At 40.7% G+C, this 25,773-nt stretch overlaps 1 long non-coding RNA gene across 2 annotated transcripts in view; it reads right to left on the reverse strand.

Moving 5' to 3' along the window:
- Positions 1-14,514, reverse strand: part of LOC146438991 (uncharacterized) — a 207,858-nt gene extending 193,344 nt beyond the window's left edge. For both annotated transcript variants that reach the window (XR_014850610.1, XR_014850611.1), the window contains exons 1-2: positions 14,363-14,514; positions 14,082-14,154 (exon numbers count right to left, since the gene is read on the reverse strand). This is a non-coding gene — a long non-coding RNA (uncharacterized LOC146438991). The remainder of the gene's footprint in view (positions 1-14,081; positions 14,155-14,362) is intronic.
- Positions 14,515-25,773: the final 11,259 nt, after the last annotated feature.

Consider the following 25,773-nt stretch of genomic DNA (forward strand, 5'->3'; position numbering starts at 1 on the left):
TGGGGGACATTCAGACAGAAGAGGTGGGACAAGAGGAGTGAAAGAGACCTAAAAGAAATAATTCCATAGAGAAACAAGCTTTACAGAAGAAACCTCAAAAGCTAATTCTACCCAACTCCCCTTTTTCCCTTTCTATGGAAAACCAGCAGGCTGACAGATCATATAAACAGAGCAGACAAGTTCAGCATGAAGGAAAGAAGGAACAGAAATTCCTATTGGATTGTGGAAGCAACAGCTATCCCAGAGCCTGTTACTGTATCATCTCAGATTGCTTGCAGGCCTCATTTCAATTAAAAACGATATTTGTGAATCAGACAGAAATGTGGTATCTTAGAACTGAATCAGAGGATCTGTCAGCGTTCTGGAGAGTTTACTTTTAATGTGTACCAGGCCTTAACCACACACACACTGAGGACAGAGCATAATGAACACAGACTTAAAAGTTCAAATGGTTCATAGACCCTCAAAAGGGATGAACAGCTCTGAAGAAGATGTTATGGTGCATCAAGCAAATCCTCCTTAGTTCACACAGTTACTGACCCGAGACATCACAATTATTCCTTCAGAGCCATTAAGGGTCAAATGTGTTAATCCCATTGCCACCACAGATTATTTGTTACACAGTTTAGTGAGTAGGATAAGGAGGATGTTATATGGGAACTGCATGCACTCATCATTTGGCAGCTACCTCTGGTCCTCATGCCAAATTTCAGCCTTGATACCCAGGGCCTTCCATTACTGACAAGACACAACAAGGAGTGCAAGAGAAAACCAGGGCAGCAGGAAGAGGTACAGAGCCACCAGAAGGCCACATGTCCTGTTGGGACAACCCAGCTGCTCTCCTCCCTGGGTTCAGCTGTGTGCTGACTGGCACAGAGCTGAAGAGATATTTTCCTTTTAAGTGCAATATGCCCACAGAGCACATAGAAACAGCTGCATCCCTTCATTCCCTCTTGATTCCCTCTGGGAATCACTGTCACCAAACTTTCCACCAGATTGCAAGGAAGTGGTTTTGCATCCTTCTGCATCTGCAAAAGCCTGTGGCAAGCAGAGGCTTAAGCAGAGACAAACCTAGAGCTGTACCAGCTGAGAGAAGGAGTCCCCTGGAACACTCCACAACCCTTGTGAGAACACTGCCAAATAGCCAAATCCACCAAAGCTAGCATTTAACTGCAGTGTGTTTCCATGTGCCTTTCAGACCTCTTGGATGAGAACATAAATCTCTCAAAGCCTACTCCAAAAGCTTTGTGCACATTTTTCGCCAAGAGACACGCTTGCACCCTCTTTTGTGGGCAGCACCTCAAGGAAGCAGGTCATTCCAACTGCAGGAGCAAAACCCACAGTGAAGAAATCGAGCCTTTATCAGCCTCTGAGAGAAAAATGCTGACGTGTAGTAGCTGTGACAGAGATCAACATAAATAAGCATTTCTGAAGTTACTTCTTTCTTCCCTGTGCCAAAAATTGTCATAACCAGCTATTTCATACTTATTAAATCTCAGTATTGGAGCTCTTTGCCTTTTCTAAGAAAAAAAAAAAAAAAGAAGAACAAGGATAGTCAAGGCAGGAATTGCTTGAAATGCCTAAAAATAGCTTAAAACTATTGTTTAGGGCTCTCAAATTTACTTATGATTAATAATCTGCTGAAAAGCTATGCTGAAACTAAACAAATTTATGTTGCGTTGGGCTGATGATTTTCTACTCAACTTGCTATGGTATTCTTCCTGAAAACAAGGACACAAAGTGGGCTATGAAGCAGTGGAGGTACCTAGAAGAGGTAAATGGGAACTGTGCCTAACCCCACAATCCACCAGCTGTGGAACCCTGCCATTGGATGCAATATGCAAAATACTGCAGGCAGTAAAATAAAGGGTCCCTTAACACCATAACAATATGCTCAACACCACATAACTCAATCTAGCATGGCTGCAGTCTTCTGCATCATTCCTGTGGCACACAAATGCACTTTCAATCATGGAATAAGCAAAGAGGATATATATAAAAATAGCACACAACACGAAGAGGAATATAAACCTTTTACTGCATCATCTCTCAGAAGATGCAGTAAAGAAGTACAGAAGACTGCTGTGAGGTTCTCTCTTTGCTGTGCTACTTGTAAGCTTTGATTCCTCATTGCACAGCAATGCCATTTGTTACTTCCACTCATGTTGTACATCACTCTGTCCTGTAGGACAGACACATATATGCTAATATACTATTAATATGATAACACAGGGCCTCGTTTCCTTGCAATTTTTTAATACTCTGTTGGTAACAGCTGCACTTCAGCTTCTGTTAAATTGTTTTCCAGTAGCAGAATACTTTCACAGAGCAGGATAAAGGAAAAAATAAAAGCGTCTTCATTTGGGGCTTAAATTGGCCTCAAAAATGTCATCAAAACACTGCTTAAAATATGCATTTTTGCAAAGTGTGGGAAAACTCTTCAGTCTTTGGGTTATTCATTTGGGGAAAGGAAAACAGATTTTGGCTATGTGCAATCTCAAATTGCATGCAAGCCAAGCATTTATAATTTCCTTCACAGATAACTTAATATTACAGAGACTGTGAGAAAGATGGGAGGCAAATGAAGAGAGAAATACAGGAAGACAATATTTTTAGTGTATACCACACAAAATTTTACATTTACTTTGTTTTGCATATCTCTAAGGGAAAGACAAGTGAGTACTGCAAGCTTGTAAGTAGGTTATTGACCTGTAAAGTCAAATTTTATAGCAGCACCAAAACATTTCACAGTTCCTAAACAGTGTAAGAGAAGAAACCGGATTCTCCATTTCTAATTGTTTTTGTAAAGACAATGAAGCTCAGATTCAGCAAACTACTTAAACTGCTTAAGTATTGAGCAAGAGCATTATCTCAACTAACATGTATGCAAGAATCCAGAAGATTTGAGTTAGGCATGCCTTGAAAATGTTTTTTAATAAATATCACTCAATTGACTGAGAGCAGATGTGAAAAATGAATAACTATGGAGGCTATCATCCATTTTTCCCACAAACCCACAAATCCATAACTGTACCCAGCCATACTGGGCAAACTAAGATTTTCTACTCACTTGTTATGAGCAAGAAATTCAAAGCCATCTTTTTTGTGTAACTGCTCTCCTGTGATGGGAGGAAAACTCTTTTATGCTTTTATCTTGAATTCAGTAAGCCCTGTGAGAGGGGATTGTTTACATTTGGCCAAATGTTTTCATATTTGTGCCAATTTTAAAACCACGGATTTGTTCTTTGCAGTGATTATCTATGCTGAGATGATGATCATGTTTTGTGTAATCTACTTACAAGTATAGCTAAGGTTTCTACCAAAAAATTTCCTTTAAAACCTGCAAGTAAGACAACATCTTTCATATACAACCCGAACTGAATATAAACAGAAGTCTTTGGTAAAGGCCTTCCTCTGTGGCTACCATTATTCACAATAAATGTTTTCAGTTTACCCTAGATGGCAAAACTAGAAATAAAACCTCAGCTTTATATTCAAAAGATGGTCAAGCTCATGTCACTATTCATAAAGTAATATGAACATCAGTTCCAGCTACATGCTGTAGGGAATGCTCAATAAAGATCAGCACTTTGGATGCATTTTTAGTTTGTGAAATTACAATAGGGGCAGGGCAATCAGAAAGGGCTGCTCTATGCCTCCCATTCCCTATTTCCTCTTGGGAAACTGAGTCACCATACCATTTTCCCCTTCACTTGCTAACTATTTCAGGTTCTGGGGCACAGACTGATTCACACTAATGCCCAGGTCCAATCTTAGCACCACAGTTAGTACCAACTACAGGAGCTGAAGTATCCCAGCAGCTACAAACGTGCCAGTGCAGCATGTGCAGAACTCAAAGGGAAGTGGCCTGAAGCAGGAGGGCTATGATGGTCAGAGCTGTCTTGAGGTAAAACTATGACACATATGTAAAAATTTAGTGTAACAGCTCCCTCAGACATCAGTCAGTCACTTTTCATGACTAGAAGGAGTTTCTTGCTGCTCTTATCTACAGAACTGTTTCCTGGCCATTAATTTTGTGATATAGCTATTTTAGTGCTGTTGGTCACTGAAATCACCTGTTGGGTGTTTATTTATTAAAAAATGCCAGTCAGTAAGTTCTATTTTCAGACACTAACATCTAACCACATTATTAGCATCACACATCCTCATTCCTGCTCATCTCCCTCCTGGTGAGTACAGGACACATTAAACTGCTGCCACAATGACAGAGCAGTTGCAAAACCCCATTCCTCAGAGCTTCTATACCACAAGATGTCTCTTCCTTAGTTTTGTCAGATGTTGTGGGCAGGCTGGTGAAATTGTTTCCCCAGGACACTCACTTCTCTGGGGTGAGTATCAAAAATAGCTTGATTTGAGAGCTTTTCCTGCTTTCTCAGTTGATCAGAAATTCAAAACAATGCATGCTGCTCCAATAACCTACTTCGTCTTCCCTTTTAGTCTTCAAAAAGTCCCAGGAAAAAAATAAAACGGAAAAAAATTGCCAAGAAAGCAGAAATTGAACTGTTTCTCCAGAAAGTCATTTCATAGAAAGACTTCTGGTACACACAAAAGTCTGCACAGCAAACCACTGGGTATGAAGCATTGTAAGCATAAGGCCTCAGAATAAATGATTCCCTATAAAATGCCCCCAAAGAAAGTAGACTACTCAAGTAATCTCTGCATCAAGAGATTTTCTGCAGGATTTTCTGCTTATGAATCCTTTTGCAGACCAGCCCAAGTGGTTTTAGTCTCCCTTTTCTCCCATCACAGGAGATAAATGTTTCTACTGTGAGCTCTCAGGCTTGTGTCACTCTGAGCTGCATAAAGCAGATGCTGAACTGACAAGTTCACTCAAATTTCTACCAAATTTCTGTGAAATGCACCCATAAATAAAGTCTGTCAACACTTGCTGTTCTACACTGATTGCCAACATCTCACTATTCTCAAAATAAATACCTCCTACAGATACTTTCAGTTGCCTGGAGTACTAGATGTTTAAATAGAAGTTAAAAAATACAGTTTCAAATGTGGATCTTTGCTCACTCTTAAGGAACCAAAGTCCATCAGACAGATATGAAAGATCAAATCAAAGTCAGTTTCTATCTGTTTCCACTGCTGGGCCTCAATGGCCTTCAAACAGCCACCAATTCTGCCTCAAGTTATTTATGACAGCTGATTCATCATGCAGTTATGCACTCAGTAGTGCATTTCCAGGTTTTCTTAAACCCTAGGCAGAGAATAACTCTTCCATTATTTCTTGTTTCTAAATGTCTGACAATCAGAAGCATTCAAAAACTAACTCAGGTTACATAAAAGGAAGAACATGCAGTTAAAAAAAAAATAATCACTGTTTGAGCAAAATTCAAGAAATTGGAATAGAATAGATATTCCATTTTGAAGCATTCTGGTTTTACGGTTTTTAGTTATTTTTTTAAGAAGAGAATAAGGAAGAGTTTTAAGGAACAGCAGTATTCACTGTTAGTTACAAACCAGTTGGCAGGTTATAAAATACACAGGGAAAGCACACATCCACACCAAATATCAGTTCATGTCTCAATCCAGGTGTCAAGTGTCTGACACTGTTACAGACAGACACACCAATACTGAGTTATCACTCTGAGCAGCAGCATTTCACTAAAGGTGAGTAACTCTGCAGAGCAAGGCTACCTCTGCCCAACTATCACTGAGTACTGGTTTTACTAATCACCTGTAGAACATACCCAAGGTTTGTAATGATGGAGACAAGCACCAAAATAATCAAGAGTTTGTGTTTTCTCTGTCTATGGGGTCATCATACACAGTACAGTCCACTTCCTTCCTTTCACCAAAGCTGTAGAGTTTAGGTGCTTGCAAAATCATCTATGACAGCAGGTCTAGATAGAAAGAGGTAATTTCTGCCAGCCAACCTTTTAATTTAAAGTATTACAGACTTTAAATTGGGCTCAGGCTATGCCTCTGTTGGCGGGACACTGACTATCAAAGAGCCTGAGCAGCCACATAACCAGTTCAGAGAGACTCCTCAGCACAAGGAGAAAGACTTTTACAGTACAATCCCACACTTTAAATTCAATCATAAAAGGCCTAAAGTTAAAAAACACATTTCCAGTTCAGCTGCTGATAGATAAATAGGTCCTTTCAGATTAATAAGTCTCACTCGATTGCCCCAATATTAATTCTAAAGCCAAACTGAGCACTAGCACAAGGAAATGAAACTGTGCTACAGATTGTGCCATTCCCAGTCCTTAACCAGGAGCTCAGAGGCCAAAACCCCATCTCCAGCAAGAGAGGCATGAATCTTCAGACTCAAATTCTTATCCTTCCACTCTTATCCTCCCATTTGATAAAGCACAGAACATCATTACAGTCGTCTTTTCAATGAAAGGGAACATTTATTTCAGACATGCAAAACCAGGCAACTTAATTATGACCCTTCTGATGAGACAGTTCCTAGATTTTCTATCAACATTCCCAAGCCCATTCCCAGGGGAACTCAGTGGTAACATGAAGAGCGTGACCGTTTATTTGGCTTAAGGAACACATTAATTTATCTGGCTTATAGAATTTAAACATCTGACGAATGACAGTGTGGTTGATTTTATTCATCAGCTAATTGCTTTGCCACCTGGAGCTGCAGCTTTATATATTCAGCTTATAAAAGATCTGAAAAGGATCTCAATTATTCTTTAATTTGTTCCTTGAATTTAAAGTAGGAAAATCTGGCTTAATCAAACATTGTCTCAATTCTATTGGGATATGTCTAGTTACCTTATAACAAGGTAAGCTTTCATTTAATCATATGATATGATAATTCCCCACTTTCAAGCCAAGTATCCTCTTAGTTACAATCAATTTTCCACTGAAAAAATAAACATTGTCTCTTTACCGAAATCCCTGTAGAGGAAAACAGTCCTTTTAAAGTAACTTGCTGTTAGTACAACCACCCCAGGAATTTTTGTGTTGGAATTCATTAAACCCCCTCATTTATCCCTGACGGGTAAATTGCCATATCCTGATTTTTCAGAAATGACTCTTCACACACAGGACAATTTTTGGCACAGTTAAAAAAGTTCAATAATGAGCATTTGGGCAGAATGGTGGGATAAGCAAAATCTGGGGGTTAGCTTTTATGTTGCCATATAAAACAATTTTATGTAGCATCCTCTGAAAATTGACTGCCCAACAGTCCCAGTACTTATTTTGACGGCAAATAACAAAGGGGTAAGAAGACATATCAAGCACAAAGTAGCTTTTCTCCAAAGCACGGTTAAAATTCTGTGTTTCCATAACAAGATAGCACTAAAAATTATATAACTGGGTCAGAGCCCTGCATAGTCACATAACATTTTCCCACAACTGCACATCCCAACAAAATGCTTGCCAACCCTAGTCCATTTTCATGCTTTACCAGAGAAAGCCTAGATCTACAATAGTTTTTAAAAAAGAGTGCAGGAGAGAACACTGGTAGCCTGAGCATCTGAGTGAGGGCAGTACTATGGAGCTTGCTACTTGGAAATAGCAGATAAAATTAGAAGTTTAAGATGCCACCACATGGAATGTGTAACAAACCTAAGTGTGTGTTTACACAGGAATAATTGAGAGGAAAGAGAAAACGAGGAAAAAGAAAAAAAGAATACTTCCAGAGAAATCGTAATGAATTTGAATGGATGGAGTGCTGAGCTAGACATAAGACTTAAAATATGAGGAGTCCAAAGGTTAGTCTTTCTGGAAGGAACATCCTTCTGATGAAAACAGCATGACAGGCACTGGAGAAATAATTAGACAAGGAGATGATATGAGAAGAAACAGCAAAACTACTTAAAAGCAAAATTATTTGTACCAAGTCCCAAAAAGCTGTGGAGCCAGAGGCAAGAAGGGATAAACTGGCCCTGCCAGTGCTTCTATAGACACTGAGAACAGCTCAGGCTGTAGCCAGAGCACTGAGGACCTGTAATGCTGGGCCACAGAAAAGTCAGTGGCAATAGCAGTGTAGAGAAGGAGTTTGAACAAGGAAGTAAAGCAGCTGACACAGCCCCATCAGGGTGATGGAATGGTTTGGCCTGGTCAACACACTTAGGAAAGTTCTCTGATAAGGAAAACAACAAAAAAGTCACCCAACAGAGGAAGCAAGTGCAGATCTACCTAATGATACCTATTTTGCATCAGAGGCTTTGGTAATACATGGCCCAGCTCCAATTGCCTTTCATTTGCATAGGAAGCTCCTGATTTCTCATATCTGGAATTTCATAGTTCTCTAATGCACACTAATGGTATTAGAAATAGTGATTTCTAGTATTACCATTAGACTATATATTAATTGTTTTCACCTATTTTTAAATTTGTGCTTAGATTTGAGCAATTGTAGCAACTGAGATGCACTAAGTGGGAGCAGACACTGGTGAAGTATTTGGAGGACAGGATTTGCTTTCCCTGAAAGTAATTTCTCCAGAAATTCAGATTCTCACTCTCTCTGGAAGACTTTACATGCAGCTGGAGATCAGCAGGACACAGCATGAATATAAACACACAGCATGAATGTAAGCACTTGAAATTCAAAGGACATTGACTTGAGGAAATACTCTAGATGAAACTTGGGATTTTTGTCATGAGACAAGTGTTTCTGTATCCAAATGTTATGCTCTGGATTCATGAGGCAGAGTGGAAGCATTCAGTGAAGGAGCCTGGTATTTGGCAACACTTCCTTGACATCTCCCTGGAGCTCTCATCTGTGGGAATGTCAACTTTGTTCTCCTCTAGCATCTGATACACATATGAGGTTGAAGCAACAGCTAACTTCTCAATCAGCTTTGTTCAATGAATTCAGGCAACAATGCCTATATTTTTAGCACCAAAAAAAGTCTTTTAATCAGGCTCATTATGGCTTCAAAGAATGCTGGATCTTGGATGCGCTCAAGCTACTGTGAATTCCCAGTCTGTTTACTCAGAGAATTCTGGAAAATGGGCCTATTTCTAAAAAGAGAAAAAAAATACTTCCAAGGCTAACACCCAGACATATTTTTTGCCTTAAAAATATCAAAGGCCAAAATATGTCTCCTCAATGTAACCTGTGATTTATGTGTCATAAAACCCATAAACTGATCTAGAAAACAGCAAAGTCTGAATTCAAACAGGTGGAAAAGTCACAAGAAGAATTTAGACTTCTGCAAAAACTACATTTCAAGGCAATATCTGAATGATAAAGAAATTGCAGCATGGGTATATCACCAGCTAAATATTCATTCTTTCTTCCCAATGAACTTGCATTTCTGCAAAGTAATGCAACATCACCTACAAAGCATCACAGAGAACAAAAGTGATAAGGTCTGCTCTGGCTTTCATACAGTGCCAGCATAAGAACAGAGAGGGGAGGTTTTAACAGTTTTGTAAGAATATAAAAGCACTATATCCAATAGAATGACTCCTGGCAATACCCAATACCTATCAGATACTTACCACTGGAGTCACTATAAAGAAGAGAAATGAAGTATCCTTTGCTACAGCTTTTAGATCATCTACTGGTGCTCCCCCCACATTTTGAAAAACTGCCAGGAACCAATCATGGGAGTCATATCTATGTCATTAGCGTTCAGATGTTTGCATATGTTCAGCAAATACAGCTATCATATTTGGAACCCAGGTGGGCCCTTTTGCCCTATTCCTATCCTCTGGTTATGAAAATAGCAAGGGACAACAGTAGCCCCATTAGATTTTGGCTAACATGAGAGAGGCTGTCCTGGCCAGCAAGGAGCATGTGCTTCATTCTCCCAAACATATGTCAGCAATCAAGTGGAGCACTCAATTAGAGCTATTCAGTGCTCTCCCAACTTCACTTATTTCAATGATTTTTTTTCCTTTCTTAAAGAAGTACCTACCCATGAAAAACACATGTTTCATGGGCATTTGGGACAGCATTTCCCTTATTAAAAAAAAAATCATCTTCTAGCTTGTGTTACTCTTTTTTTCCTCCTCCTTCAACTCTTTTGCCTCCAACAACAAATAAAGTAACGAGTCCCACCCTCCCCAAATTTTAGAAACTGAAAAGCCTTGAAAGTTTCTTTAAAGCAAAAACAAAAGAAAAAAAAAACAAAAAGGAAAAAGAAAAATCGGGGGGGAGGGAAGGGGTAGAGAATTAAAATCAAAATAACTTGCGGAACAGATGAGATCTTTTTCCCAAGTTTCCAAGCTCCAAGCATTGACAGAGCGAGCAATACTTCCCAGGCTCAGATTAAACACCACTGCCAGTGCTGACCCCTGTCCCACTGATCCTCTTGCCAGGGTGCAGCCAGCTCAGCCTTAGAGAGCTTGACAGCACTGGCAGGAGATGCTGTGAGCTGAAAGCCCACAGAGCTTGAGTATTTCTTTAAAAACAATCACTCCATAAACAAGTAGAGACTTAGTAGAGGGATGCAACTGCATCCTTCTGTTCTCTGAGCTGGCTGCTCTCTGATTGAACAAACTGTACTCTTAAGCACATCACTTACTTTTAGCATAGCCCAATAATATCAATAGTCTAATTGTCAGGGGTAATAATAAACTAATGGTATGAGGACAACCTCAACAGTTTCCCTTTAAGCTCAGAGTTCCTGTCTGTTCAGCTACTTCTTACACAGAAGACATGAGAAAAGATAAGGAGAGAGGAAGAAAAAAACAACAGGGAAAAAACATCCAAATTTTCTCTGCCAACTTCCTACCACAACACATACAGACAGCTTTCCTACCAGCACTGGCACATAACTTTAATTCCTTGCACAGCAGTCTCATTAAAACAGATATGTCCTGAATGGACACCACAGCTAAAATTTACTCATGAATTCAGATACACAGAGCTCAACACCAGACTCAGCTGGACTGATTAGAGGAATTTGTAATTCTTTCAGCACCCTTCTTTTGATAGATACTATTATTTCAAGCTTAACAAACCTGTCTTTCACAAAAATTTAGTATCTTCACACTCTTACTGAGGAACGGATTTATCCCTGAAATAAAGCAGCACAGGGGAAAAAAAAAAAAAAAGACATTATCAAAAGAGTTATTTCCAGTAGAGGAACACAGTCCAATGAATTCAAAAATGTCTTGAAAAAGCAAATGTTTATTTTATGTCTACCTTACTGTGGATCTTTGTCAGAAACCTTGTTATCCCTTGACAAGGTAAGGCTGAAGACTTTGGAGGGAACATAATCTAAAAAATGACCTGTATCATGGAGAGAAGAAACCCAAGAAAGACTAATAAGACCATCTCAGCTAAAGCAATAGGAAAGAGAGAGTTGGAAAAGCAATGTTAGTGCATGCACACAAGCCAAGCCAATATTTTGTAGCAGACAATATTCCAGCAGAGAGCACAAAACTCATAATCTTCATGCTATACAGCTCAGATACAGGAACATTACATTAATCTGTGGGTGTGATATTATGAGGATGGCTATTAATTAAGAGGAACAGAGAAGTGGTCAGGGATCTAAGGAGTTAAAAATAATGAGACTAGAACCTGTACAAGCTACAAATGGATAAAATGAATAAAATTAATCCAAGTGAGATTTATTCCTCAAAAACAAACTACATTTTAAAGATAGCTGAAATGAGGCAAATCCTACCCTTAGATAAAATATAAAAAGGGCTTTTGTTTCTGTTGTTGGGCAATATAAGCCAAGGAAAATAAGAGTTGTGACCAACTCTTAGACAATAACCTCAAAGACAGGATACTGCCACATGCTGGAAGCATTCAAATAGCTACTTTTACACGAGGTGGTCTGAAGTTCAGCCTCCCACCTCCCAAAGAAAAGACATCAGTCTTCTGGGCTAATTCCACCTCTCCTGTTGATTACACTCCATTTTGCACGCCCTGCTTATATACTCAGAGATATTGAAAAAAAACCAAAAAATTTTTAAATTAAACATCAGCATTTAGAGAAGGATATGGAATGGCTGGCTGCAAGGCTTAACCTTTTTTTTCAGTCCTCTCAGAGAAGACATCTCAGTAAAAGAATTCCAACTCCTTTCCACTGTGATCCAAGCTCACTTGGATTTCATTCCACAAACATGGGAAATCAAGCTATCATTTCAGCAGTCCACACAAGCATCCTGTTGCAAGATAGAGCTCCCTGAGATCTGTCTTGCCTCAACTCTACTCAGCATAGTACCCACACTGTCTTTAACCTTGCTTTGTTTACTAGCACTGCAATCCCCTTCCCAAATACTTCGATTAAAATACTTCCAGGTATGGGATTAGCCAGTTGTGGAGTTCCCTCTCATGGTAAGCAACAACAGCCATACTACTTGAAGGCTTTAAAATAAGACTGGGAAGACAGTGTAGGGAAGAATTTCACCTCTAGGAAAGGTAAGTATGTCAGACAGCCCTCAAATACAGTGCTGGAAATGACTGTTGTATTCTATAGCATCAAGATTTAATTTCACACAGATCCACTGGTTTCCTCTGTTGTGGATCTACTCTTCATACTATCTGTTGATTAAATTAGGACTAAAACCATAATTTCTCCTTAATCTCTATATACACAGAGAACATGAGGGCTAATGTCATGTTTCAGCACTTTCCTCAATTTCCATAGATTGCAACCAAAGCCAGAAAGCCTAATTTTCCTACAGCACATAGGGGTAAAAAAAAACCTAAGGTGGTCACACTTAAATTAATGGAATTGTACCCATATAAAACTGTAAAAATAAACTGAGCCCTGAATCAGATTTTCAGGCTTAAACAGACTAGCAAAAAGCTCATGCAAATCACAGTCCATGGAATGTATGCAATAGCTGCCTCATCAAACCAGGATGCTATGTAGAGATAACATGACACTACAACCATGTACTTGGTTACAACAATATAGGCAGCACTGTAATTACAATAATGACCTCCCAGAGCTATTGTGTCTTTAATTAAGCCTTTAAGAGTAGGCATTTGCCACTTAATCCTAACTCACTGTAACTACTGCAGCATATCATCTACATTTTCACAAAGAATTACTGTGTCATATTTCTGTCAGAAAGATGAAAGGGAATATTTTAGTTCAAGTGGCATTTACAGAATGAAACCGTATGAAATAAGAGGCCCATAGATGTCCTTATAACAGCACTTCAGACCAAGTAAATGCTTCTGTTCCCTTTCTTTCTCCTACTACTCTCTTCACAGAGTAAACTGGGAGAAAGCAGGCAGGAGGGGCTACACAGAGCCAATATCACACCTGATTACATGGATGATAAAGCTGTGACAAGAGATTTTAACCAGAATACAGCACGCAGCAGCAATGCCACAAACTAACAGTTTTCCTGTTTCACTTAACTCTTTATCACTCACCACAAACAAACCAGCCAGCAAATCATTCTTTTTGGTGCCCACCAACTGTCTCTCTGCTTTCTTTGATTGGGAAAGCTTTCCTGAGATCCCTTTCAATTCAAAAGAATTCTCAGCTAAAATAACATACAGTGCAACGGGGTGTAGTTACGTTATTTTCAACATCATTAACAAACTGTTAGGAGTATTTTTCTAACAATGGTTCTGCAAAAGTGAGGAATTCTTTCCAAAAATGCACATGTGAGTATGTAGAAGAGTTAGAAGAGTTTCTGTCTGTTGTCTGAATGGCACCACTGTTAAACATAGGGACACTGAGTAGCTCTGTCGGTTCTACTTGACTTTAACAGACTCACAGGCACCAGAGATGAGAACAATTTTCTGCTTGTTTATTTGAGGGATTCCTATTCTAACTATGGAAACCTGACTCTGCCCAATTTCCACATCTTTTCAGTGTCTTCTTTGATATGAGTATTTTCACTCCACTATAGTCCATGCCTCAATCAACTCAAATATCACATCCAAACAGTTTGATGAATAAGAATAAAATCAAAAACTATGGAAGTAGTAGGGGAACTTAAAAGGGATCATCAGCCCCTTGTGTATTTCTGGATCATCACAAAATACTTTCAACACTCCCTTGCCACTGCAACCAGAGAAGAAACAAAACCAAGATAATTTTAAATTTTTTCAATAAAGAAGGCAGGGTCTTTTAGTCAACAATGAGCACTGGTTTAACCCAAGGACTCTGCTAACTTCTAAAAGCACCCCCATCCCAGTGTCCTACCAGACTTGGATGTCTTCTCTGAGCCTTCTGTCCTTTCTCTCAGCAAGTATATTCAGTTACTTCCCAGGCTGGCCTATAAAATACAAAAAATAAAGCATTGTTTGCACTAATAAGCTACCTAAATGACACATAAACAATGAACAAAAAAACCACAAAAATCTTCTTTATCACCAGAAACATTAATTTCTCTTCTTCAAAGTCCTATATTGCTGTCTTTCAGACCTTTGTCGTGCTATTTCTACCCTTTTACAAGATTTTTCATGAACCTGAAAAATACTCACTGTTCACATCACAGGATAGATGTCAACTGCTGCCTGAAGTATTTTTTCTCTCTTCTTTCCCTTCCTTTTCTACCCTTTGCTGGAGTGTTAAAATCCTATTACCTTCCCAAACTGATCTCGATAATAATCCACAATGGATTACCAGAGCATGAGAGAAACTGATGCTGAGTGGCTCTCTTCTGCCACTTCAGGTGTAAGTAATACTGCTATATCAGGTGCACAGAGTCAACCTCTTAGCAAATTCTAATCTCCTGCCCACACATCTTGCAAGTCTAGTGGAGTAATCAAGGCTGACACCCACTGGTAAAAATTTGAACAAAATTACTTTGCATTATAGCACCCAACACTTTATTCATACTACAAAGCAAATTTTGCACACATAAGTGGAAAGATTTACTGATAAATACCTGTTGGCATGGACAAACTACCTGTGGAAAGATAGTTTAAAATGTTTGCAATGGTTGATGAGCGAGTGGTTGTTTTCTGCCACTTCAGGTGTAAGTAATTACTGTATCAGGTACACACATGCAACCTCTTCTCTTTGTTAGGAAGTAATTCAAGCTTTTCTTAAGCATCCAGAAGGGTCTACAAGACTGGCATATAGCCAGCATTGTCTGGTGGGCTATCATTCAAAAATGTTTATTGAAAACTGGATCCCTACAAGCAATAACATAAACAAGATCTTTTATTTTGTGACTAGATTGAGGATGGGAAGGGAAATGACAATACCTTTTTAATTATTTGGCATCTAACCAAAGGAAAACACAGATAAAAATATAACTTCCAGTATTTCTGCTCAATACAAAATTTTGTAGTCCAATAAAACAATTCAGTTTCAGTTTTCGATTAACTCTTTTTTATGGGCAGATAATTTTGAAATTAAAACACATCAAAATATTCAAAGGCTCAAAGGAAAAATACTCTGCATTTCTCTAAATGAAAGGTATTACTTTTACATTTCAGACTGGTTCTCTTTGTGTTTCTGCTTTTAAAGAATGATCCACCACCCCTGTGAGGATACAGCAATGTGACAGACACATCTTAAATTACTTCCCTAAGGTGAGAGAAAGGAGATTCAGCCCTAATGAACCGGCCCTCTTGCCAACACTTTTGCATATCACCCTTAACCAGACCCTTCTCTCCAGGCTTGATGTGAAAAGGTCACTGGCCTTTTATCTAGAGAAGATAGACCCTGCGAAGTCCAACCATCTCTTCATTTCATTTGACACCAGAGCAACAGCCTCTGCTTCGCTGCTACAAGGCAGGCACCTCCAAATGCCTGATCACATATCTTTCTACTACTACTTGACAGGCTTACAGTGTGAAGGATGTGTTAGAGTTCATTCCATTTGGAAAAGAACATCCTTGACTGATGAAATTGTATCTCTCTCTGTCTCTTTAGAAAATGTACTAAGTAACTGGAAGTTCTTCGAGACAATTAGAATCGCATCCCAAAACTTGTCATGGATTTCAGCAAGCTTTGGCTCAAGCACATATATACCAAATGAGTCTATTTGGGCTTGATTTCTTGAAGGAATTTAGGTTGAGTCTGCAAATGCTAAAATAGGCTCAGGCAGCAGCACAATGTGACTTACACACTCTCATACTTCCATACCTGAAGCAGGATGGATTTCCTTCCTCACACACATACAATTGCCCCACTTTTTAAAACTTGTTTATTAAACATAATAATATTTTATTAATAAAACTCTTATTTCTATGCAAGATAGAATTTTTTTTTAATTTCACTGGGCTGAATCAGTCTTTCAGATACTGCTTCTGATCAAGATCTGAGACAGTTTATTTGAAAGTCATCCCTGGAGTGTGAAATGGGTATCATTACAAAGATGGCTGAAATTCTATTCTGTCATAGCAAATAACCTTATCAGAACAAATAACCTAATATTCCCTAGAAACAGGAGAATCCAGTGAATTTTTTTAGGTTTTAAAGATCTTTTTCCTAGTATTTTGGGAAAAATATCACCAGTAGGTCAAACCTTTCTGATCATAGAAGCATCTAGCTCCTAAAGACAAAAGGAAAGAAAAAGTCCAAATTATGCATATGACTAGTAGCAAGAAACTAACAGGTGCATTCAAGCTCAAACTCAGCATCAAGTTCAAACTATCATGGATGGGTAGAGAAGAAGGTGCATTTCTCCTGAAGAGAACACATAACCTGTGCTCACAATGCCTTGTGAAAGCTGTGCAGCTCACCAGTGACAGCAAAAAAGGTGGGGAATGGTTCCCCACCCCCAGCATTCATTGTCATACATTGTTAGACACAGAACTGCTCTTGTTGACTGCAGTGAGCCAATTGGAAAGCAGACAGAAGTAGGTACTGATATTATACCAGAACATATTGTCACTTCTACAGCCAATGTACCATCACCGAAGCTGCCAATTATCCCCAAGTCACTGATACGTTATTTTTTTTAATCCCAGAGAAAGATCTTTTGCTGGAGGCTTTTTCACACCCATGACTGAAGTATCCCTGGTGGCATGTTGGCTAATTAAGAGCAAAATCCATCTCTTGATGAAATAACACTGCCACTGAAAGAGATTTCCACAGTTAGAAAAAAAAATGTTTAATCAGGCTAGTAGGAGCAGCATCCTAACACTTGCACTAAGCATGGGAAAGAGGTCTACAGCTAGCAATTAACAATGATGAAAAGGACAGTGATTTAAAGCATATTGCCATGACATTTTTATCAAAGTAAATGAGTTTGCTAGGCCCAGCGGCTGCATATGCTTATTGTCATTTAATGTTTGGATAGCAACACATCAGGCAGAGAGTATCAGGAGGTGCCGAATTTAATAAGTCATTTTGACACTGGCGTGAAACGAACAAATCAGCATTCTGAGGAATGTGTTCACACTCTGAGCAGACAGGCAGACATCCTAAGCATGTGAGGTGACACCAATCAACAAAAAAAATGGGAGGCGGGAAAGAAAGGGAGTGAGAGATGAAAGCCAGGAGAAGAAACAGGCAGCGATACTCCAATGAAAAACTAGTTCTGTCCTGTCTGCTGGTTTGCCTGGTTGGTGTCAACAAGGCAAATTTCTTTTCACTAAGGCTGAGATACACTGCATATCTTCGATGGCATAAATCTCATGTATTATTTAAGCCCTACATGGATTATCTGAAATGAACTAAAATTAATGCCATGGAAATCTTTCAGGACTTTTCATTGCTTTAGTGGCAATGCAAAATTCCTGCCACGTGCACAGTTAATCAGAGCTTGTTTTTTAGCACAACAAGGCTGGCTCTGCACACATACTTTGAGAGCCTCTCAGACACTTTCTCCCCGAAGCCCAGAGGAGTTGTGCCTGTGTGAGCAAACTAAGGCTCTGGCTTTTCATGACTTTCAAAGCATCGGCAGCAGTTTGATCCCAGCTCCTCTGCCCTCTGCAGATTGGCTGCTCGCTCTGTCCCTCGCCTTCCAACCCTATTTATATTCTCTTTACCTCAGGGTATGTCTGTAGTGCAGAGGTACCTGAGTTAGCTATAGAACTCCCCAGCTCAGGTGCTGCTGTAGACGTGGTTGTGTGGAGCACAGTGCAGACTAATTTACCCCTGCTGTCCCTAAGTCATTTAAAGCTACTTTAACTAGGCTTGCCTTACAGACTAACTCCCCACCACCATGTCCCTGTTCTCACCTCTTCCCTTCCAAATACCCAATATTTCACCACCAGTTTTTTCAATGGGTTTCTATTTCTAAATTAAGATTCAAAACCCAAAAGGATTGTTGGTACAAATTCAAAAATCCTTTTGCATTTTGAGATTTATCTCAAAATGTGCCTTAACATGGCTGACAAATTCCCTTTTCAGCCAGTCTCAAATGCCTAAAAATGCACATAAAAAAAAGTCTTGGAAGAAAAATGTCATCTCCTTGTCTTGCAGAACCTCAAAAAATACATTAGGATATGATAAAACAACTGTTATGATTAAGAAAAATGAGGCATGAAGGAATATAACCAAGAGTAGGAGCAGCATTAAGGAGATGTGGCAGAAAGGGAAGAAGGAGAGAGACCAAGTTATCCTATTCATGTTCTGTTGATTTCCAATCCACAAAAATCCATAAATCTACTTTCCTCACACATACTGTTAGGACTTACTCCCCTCCTCTATTTGAACTTGGACTCTTTCCCACAAAAGACAAAAAGTTTGAGTTGACGGTCAGGTAAATACATCAATAAAGCATGAAAGGAGAAATAAGGTATCATGGTTACTGGAACCAATTCTATCAACCTGGCAAACCCACATTTGATGGGGTATCCACTAAAAATAAGGACAGTTGCTATTTTTCTGGGCTAATGGAAGGTCTCAAGAGAATAGTGTCAGGTTTGCAACATCAAATTAAAAACAGGCTGAGGTGATCTCCTCACTTTTTAGAGGAACTGCCCATCCCCAGACACTGCTGCACCTAATCCAGTCATAGATTACATCAAAAAGCTGGTGGTTATCTGTCCCTTCCCTCCCCCTCAAAAAACAGTGACCAAAACAAACTGTCTTCAGCACAGCTTCAGCACTGAAGCAGAAGACAAACATTCCAGCCATGAGCCTCCTGCAAGAGATGGTGCTTCAAGCCCTAGGGAGATTCAGGGCACAGCACCTCCCACTTCAGCAGGGTCATGCTCACCAAATTACACACAAGTGGGGCACAGGCTGGGAAGCATTTCACAGGCCTGAGGGGTTGGAATTCATTGGGATCTCTCTGGCAGCACATGATGACTCTGGGTTAGTAAAGTTAAAAGTGTGTTATATTGCTTGTTAAACTTTCCAATAAGGACTGAAACAAGAGCAAGAGGGGCTCTGGGACCACAAAAATCCTAGTAACAGGAAGAGCTATATATAAATTGGACAGGGAGCAAGGAACATGCAGCTGTGAAAGACCAGGGGAGCATGATTATTGAACATGCAGTCTTGCAAGTGTATCTGAGCCATGCAGCCACAATGTGCTAGAGAAGGCAGAGGGGAGCACTGATACTCAGCCAGGTATGAGAATCTTCTCATGGCCCAGAATACATCCCCCTCCTAGGATTTAGTTGGCTAAGCAAACAGTTTAGCTGGATGAGTTCAAGCTCAGCTCCATCACTGATAAGAGCTGCTGTGAAGAAAGCCAGAAGCAAGGACCTGCCCCTCATTTCCCTTGGGAACCATTTTTAAGCTGAAGCTTTATCACAGGTCCCCACTTTTGCTGTCAGGGGAGCAGCGAGGGCAGGGGACTCTGTAAGGCACAGGGAGCTGAGAACAAAGAGGGTTAATAAAGAAGGTTACAGCACCAAGAGAGTTGGGGCAGAAATCAGCAGCTCCAGGTCAAGACGAGGGCAAGAGGCAGTGATCAGTCAGACACTGTCCAGTGATCACACAGCAAATCTGCTGCACTGGGGCACATCTGATGTCAAGCCAGGAATGCCAACCAGCAGGCCCAGGTCTGGGTCAGAGTTGTGTCAGTCAGAGACCATCACACATACAGCTGCTGCCAGGCTGTGATGGAGCACAGGTAGGGCCAACAGAAAAACTTCAGTTTAAGAGCAGTTCCCAAAGGAAAGGAGGGGCAGGCCATCACTTCCAGCTTTCTTCACAAGAACTCTTATCAGTGAAGGAGTTGACCTTGGACTGTGCCAGATAAACTCTAACCTAGCCAGATGAACTGCTATGAGAGGTCTGTGCCCAGGTCTGATGGCTCCAATGGCTCAGTTGTCTCTCACCGCTGCTCACAGGGAAGAGCACAAGATAGAAAGGAGGGTTTTATGGACCAGCCTGTCTGCTCCACTACTATGCATTGTAAACTCCAGCAAGACTGAGGTAGAAGAAAAGAAAAATTGCTGAAGGCAAAACCAATCTCTGCTATAGCAAAGTTTAAAGGTCATGTATCAGTTGAGGAAAATAAGTTCTCAAACCTCTGAAATTCAGTCCCTTCTCTGCCACCACAGGTTGCAAGTATTTTCTGATTTTCTTTAGTGTTCACAAGCCAGCTCGTCTACATGCTAAGTCACTGCAGGGAGAAGAGCTAGGGCAAAAGGCAGAGGGAATGCTTCTAAGACCAACACATCCTCCATTCATGTTTAACTTTGGGGGCCAGGGAGATAACTATGGATCCAAACTGAACATTGGTTTTTTTTCTTTCATCCTTCTTGGAAAAGGTATATCCAAACACCACACCAATACCACACCTGTTTTCAGGAGGCAGCATTTTGCATGGTCCAATTTAAAATTACTTGCATTGCCCGCAATGTGTAAAAGGCACAATAAAATTTTTACTATCTAAAATTATAATAGACTTTTCCCTCTTGTTTTTTTCTTCCCACACTCTCCCTCCTAAGACCTCACAGTTCAAGGTGTGGGCAGCAGAGCATTTTGCCACCCAGACGCTACATTGCAACATTAATATTAGGCAGCAAAGGCCTGTCAGCCCAAGATGAAAAGATGCCTTGGAATCCTTCATATTTAGTTAATATATTTTCCTTCCATGTAGTTATGCTGGCTCTAACTCCGTGCCCAAGAGGGCAGTGCAGTGCAGCTCTGGCAGTCTGATGGGAATCTTTTTGGTTATCTGCCAGACTCAGCATAAACAGTGCACAAAGCCCTCACAGCCCTGCAGAAGAGTAAGAGCTTTTCCTGCCTGTCCTCTGAACTGATGCTGCTGAGCTTTAAAGTCAGCACTGTCCCTAGGCCTGCATCACCAGAGCTACAATTAGGTCATGCCGGGAGTAAATGCTTCAAAGGAGGCCTATGACAGCTTAAGTGGGCACCTTCCACTTGGGAAGGAACACAAATGCAAAAATACATCCCTTTGCTTCCAGATTAAAATTAAATAGCACTGGTACCAGAAACACTTTCCAAAAGACCTGTGGAGTCTGAAAATGGCTCTACTTTGTTCTGTGTGCAATAACCCATTTTTTTGTGCCTCCTTTTTAAAACACTGGCTCTTCTCTACTCCTACATAGCTTGTTGTTATGTTGCCTCATTCCAGTCGTGTTGCACCTGCTAAGTATGCTCTAAATCAGGGACACCACCCAGAGAGTTCAAGCTAAATAGGAACAGGAGAACTAGGCCCCAAGGGAGATTTACCCTCTGCATCTTCAAGCCCAAACAGCTCTATCTTGTCATTCTTTCAATTTGAGGTGGAGAAACCAGAATATTAAATCACATCAGGAGATGCCCAAGCGTGTCTGATATTTTTGCCTTTCTTTTCCCCTTGGCCTACCATAAAAAAAAATCAATAACAGTTTCTCCATGATTGGAAAGAAAAAAAACTTATATGATCCAAATGTTGAAACCAGTGGCAAGTCAGCTATGTCAGAGAGTTTGTTTTACTAAAACAGGTACCACAGATGGAACAGAGAGGGGCTTCCACTTTTAAAAAGAACGATTCAAAATCAGTAAAAAAGCCACTGAATTGTGTAGCCCAAATACATAACTCTCTGCATGTATCAGGTATTATATAGGAAAGAGCAAGTAAAAAAGTGGCAGATTGAGAAGCTTATGGTCTGTTCATTTTCCAGTCAACTTAGAATGATAGCTGCTTGATTTCTGTCCCAGGCTTGCAGTTTTTGGGGTCCAAAGCTGCAGTCTGACTATATATGACACGACAAGATTTGACCCATTTCTAACAAACAATAGCTTCAAAAAATGTGAGCTGGTAAAACGCTTTCATGTTACTGCTACAAGAAACTTGCAGATATTAGTTAAAATTTCTATGAGGACACTACCAAGATAAGAAAGGTAAATTTAGAAGTGTCTACAGGTTGAGTCTCAAAAGAGAAGAAACACCCTCTTTAGTGCTCCCAACTCCTAAAGCAAACATCTGCTGGCTGAGGGGACAGGACTGTTATCAGCTGCTCCTCTGACCTCCACAGGCAATTTCACTGCTCTGACTTTAGCTGAGGAACCATACCACCCAGCAGAGAGAAGACAATGCTGGGAGAACAGAGATCTCCGAGAAATGGAAATTAGGTGATAGAACTGTCATCATCACAAAAGTAATGAAAAATGAAAGGCAAAAGGGTAGCACAGCCTAAGTAAGAATAAAAAAGACTTTTGTATTCTCTTCCTCTAGGTCTTCACTAACAAAAACAATTTAGTTTTCTAAAGACCAATGTCCCAGCATTGCTAATGCACAATCTTTTGCAGTATCCATTTTCCAGGAGGTATCCTGCAGTATCAGGAGGTAAGAATGCATTATTGCTCCTTCCTACTGAAATAGGCTGGGAACTGCCCTGTGTTCTTGAATTTTTCTGGTGGTTTAACTTTGCTCTTGCATTAAAATATCTTTGTTTCCACGGACATTTCACGCTGGCTCAGGAAGCTATATGATGGGAAATTACATTTTAATGATGAGTGCACAAAACAAAACAAAATCCTCATATGGCAACAGAAAGGCCAGAACTCTGAGCGGAGAAAGCCAGCATCCCACACAGCTGCTTTGTGGGTCCTAAAAAAGGATCCAAGTTAAAGTTGTACTAATTATACCCAGGTGTAGAACGAGAGCTGTTTTTCATTTCTTTTCAATACAAACCACAGGACTGGTTTCCAGCCTAGATTAATTTGTCCAGGGATCCTTTAAGGGGTGTGGTTTAATTTGCATCTGGCTTTAGTTTCAGGGTTCCCAGCTGTGGCACTTCTCTGAACTCTTATCAAATTAATTGGGCGCTCATGCATAACTTAATTGGGCACTCATGCAAAAATTAATTGGGCATGCAAGCATGAAGAAATTGGGTTCTCATGCATGAATCGATTGGGCACCGATGCATGAATTAACTGAGCGTGCAAGCAGGAGCTAATTGTGTGCTCAAGCAAGAGCTGATGGGGCACTCAGGCGTGATCTCATTGGGCACTCATGCGTGAACAAGTTGGGTGTGCACGTGTGAATGCAGAAAACCCTGCAATTTCTGCCTTATAAGTTCCACCCTTCGCCTCTGCGAAAAGCACATAGGAACTGTTTCAACATCAGTCCGTTATAAACTCTACTTTCGACATCATCACAAGCTTAATATACACCGATTACAAACTCCACTCTAAGCCCCACTGACCAGGCAGTAGAAATAAGCACTGTGTGGCTCACACTTTGCCCAGCACAGCTCTACAAGCACTGCTAATAATGAACAAGAGCCTTCCTTCTGCGCTGAGCGCTTGTTAACACTTCTTTTAGCAGGCTTCTTTTATTTTAAAATAAGAGACCTTCTGCTCAACTCCCCAAGTCTGCCATGTGCTTCTGGGGTCTCTGGAGATCTGTTTAGAGGATGCAGAAGTTCCTCCACATCCCACAGCACAGCAGCTTTCCTGGAGTTTCCCAGGCACACAGACTCTCCATGGATGGCACTCTTGAATCCCTGGCTGTGAGCCACTGGGGCAGGGGGTCAAAGCTGACCCCATGTTATCCTGTACCAGTCACCTTCCCATCTCTCAGGATCTTGTTCATTAGCCTTGAACTCTCCATTTCCTCCTACCTGCTTACATCCTGTTTGCACGTAACCCTCCAGACTTGAAGGACATACCACAACCTGAATTCCCAATATCACAATCAATACTCCTTCCTGAGCCTCAAAGTCACTTAAATTATTGCATTCCCAAGCCATGTCAGACTAGGGTGCTGCCTGCATTCTCCACTAATTACTGTAGTGCAGAAAACCACTTCTACTGGAGGAATTTTTTTTAGGAAGTTGACACAAATTTCTTTCTAATCGGGCTCAAGTATTGAGAGACAATAAAATACAAGAATTTCAGCACTGAAGAAAGCACCTTTTCTCCTCTTTTCCCAGACTCCACTTAAGCTAAATATACCTTGCTAAACTCAGCTCCTCTTATTTGCACCACAAGTTACACGTGCTTTGCCCCAATCATCTCACTGATCCAGTGGGCAATGCAGGAGGTTGGGGATGTGTACACAAAAGTATCTTCTGTCTGCCAGTCCTTCATGGGTCTCACTAGGTCTCTTCCACCCCTCTGGCTTCCCAGTGTCACTCTGCTGGCACGGGTCACCCATGGCCACAGTCAAAGTCTCCTTGCCTCGGTGTGTGTGGTCTGTAGGCTGCAGTGATTCAGGCATGCATCCCTTGTGTATGGAGCATCCTCTTTGATACGTGTCTTCTCTGCCACATTTTTGATCATATGTCTCCTCCAGCATCTCTCCATGCTGTCTGCACTTTGGCACTCTGGGGTCCTCTGAGAGCCTGGCATTTTAGGATAGCATTTCAGTTTCAGAAATGCCTGCACAGGGCAGTTCATGGCCACCTCCCACACTGATTATGCTGGAACCCCTGGATGCCAAACCCTGCCAGGCAAGTCCAGTGCAGCACTGGGGAGAACTCATGGTGCACTTGGGGGATGAACTCATCGGGTGCTCATGCATGTACTAATTGAGCATTCATGCATGAGTAAATTGGGTGCTCATCCAGATCTAATTGGGCTCTCAAGTGTGACTTGATTGGGCTCTCAAGCATGAACTAATTGGGCGCTCATGCGTGAACTATTTGAGCAATAAAGTGTGCACTAATTGGGCACCCATGCGTGAAGTAATTGTGTGATCAGGCGTGAACTAATAGGGGGATCATGCATCAGTTAATTAGGCACCCATACCATGCATGGACTAAACTGGCACTCATGCATGAGCTCATTAGGTGCCCATGCACAAACATAGTAAACCCTACAGCTTAATCTCAATACTTTCCACCCCTTGCCTCTGCAACACACATATTGGAGAGATGTTTCAACATGCAAACATTACTATCTCTACTTTCAACATCTTCACAATCTTAATATACAGCAATTATAAACTCCATTCTTCCTCCCTGCAGAGCAGACAGTAGGGATTAGCATTGCAGCAATGCTCTTTAAAATCATGTTCCTTGCCCCACAAATCACATCACAGAAACATTTAGGTTAAAAAAGATGCTTAAAATCATTGAGTCCAACCATGTACCTAACACTATCAAGTCCACCACTAAACCATGTCCTTATGTGCCACCTCTACATAGTCAGAACACCTTACCCATCACAAACTCTACCCTTTGTACTGGTGGACAACACTGGAAGGAGTTAATATCATAGCCAACTGCATATGCACTTAGTAAAATTCTACCCCCACCCCAGGGAGCCAAACTACAGGGGTTATTGTTATCATCATGGTCTCAATTTTCATTTGTTACAAGCTCTACCCCTTGACTTGGTGGACTGGATTATTGGGGTCAACCTTATCAAAGTCTGACTACACCTACTCTTCACAAAGTTCAAGCCCCATCCCTATGGATCAGACTGTAGGGATTATACTCAGCCTGAACCTGTATTATTATGCCCCTCGGGGCATACATTGCAGGGGGCACTGCATTCCTGCATGAGTGTCCCATGAAGTCACACTGGGATGCCCAGCTAGTTCCTGCTTGAGTGTTCAATAACCTCATGCATGAGC

This window comes from Lichenostomus cassidix, chromosome 3 (assembly GCF_008360975.1).
Source record: "Lichenostomus cassidix isolate B80296 chromosome 3, HeHo_3.0, whole genome shotgun sequence".
Taxonomy (NCBI): domain Eukaryota; kingdom Metazoa; phylum Chordata; class Aves; order Passeriformes; family Meliphagidae; genus Lichenostomus; species Lichenostomus cassidix.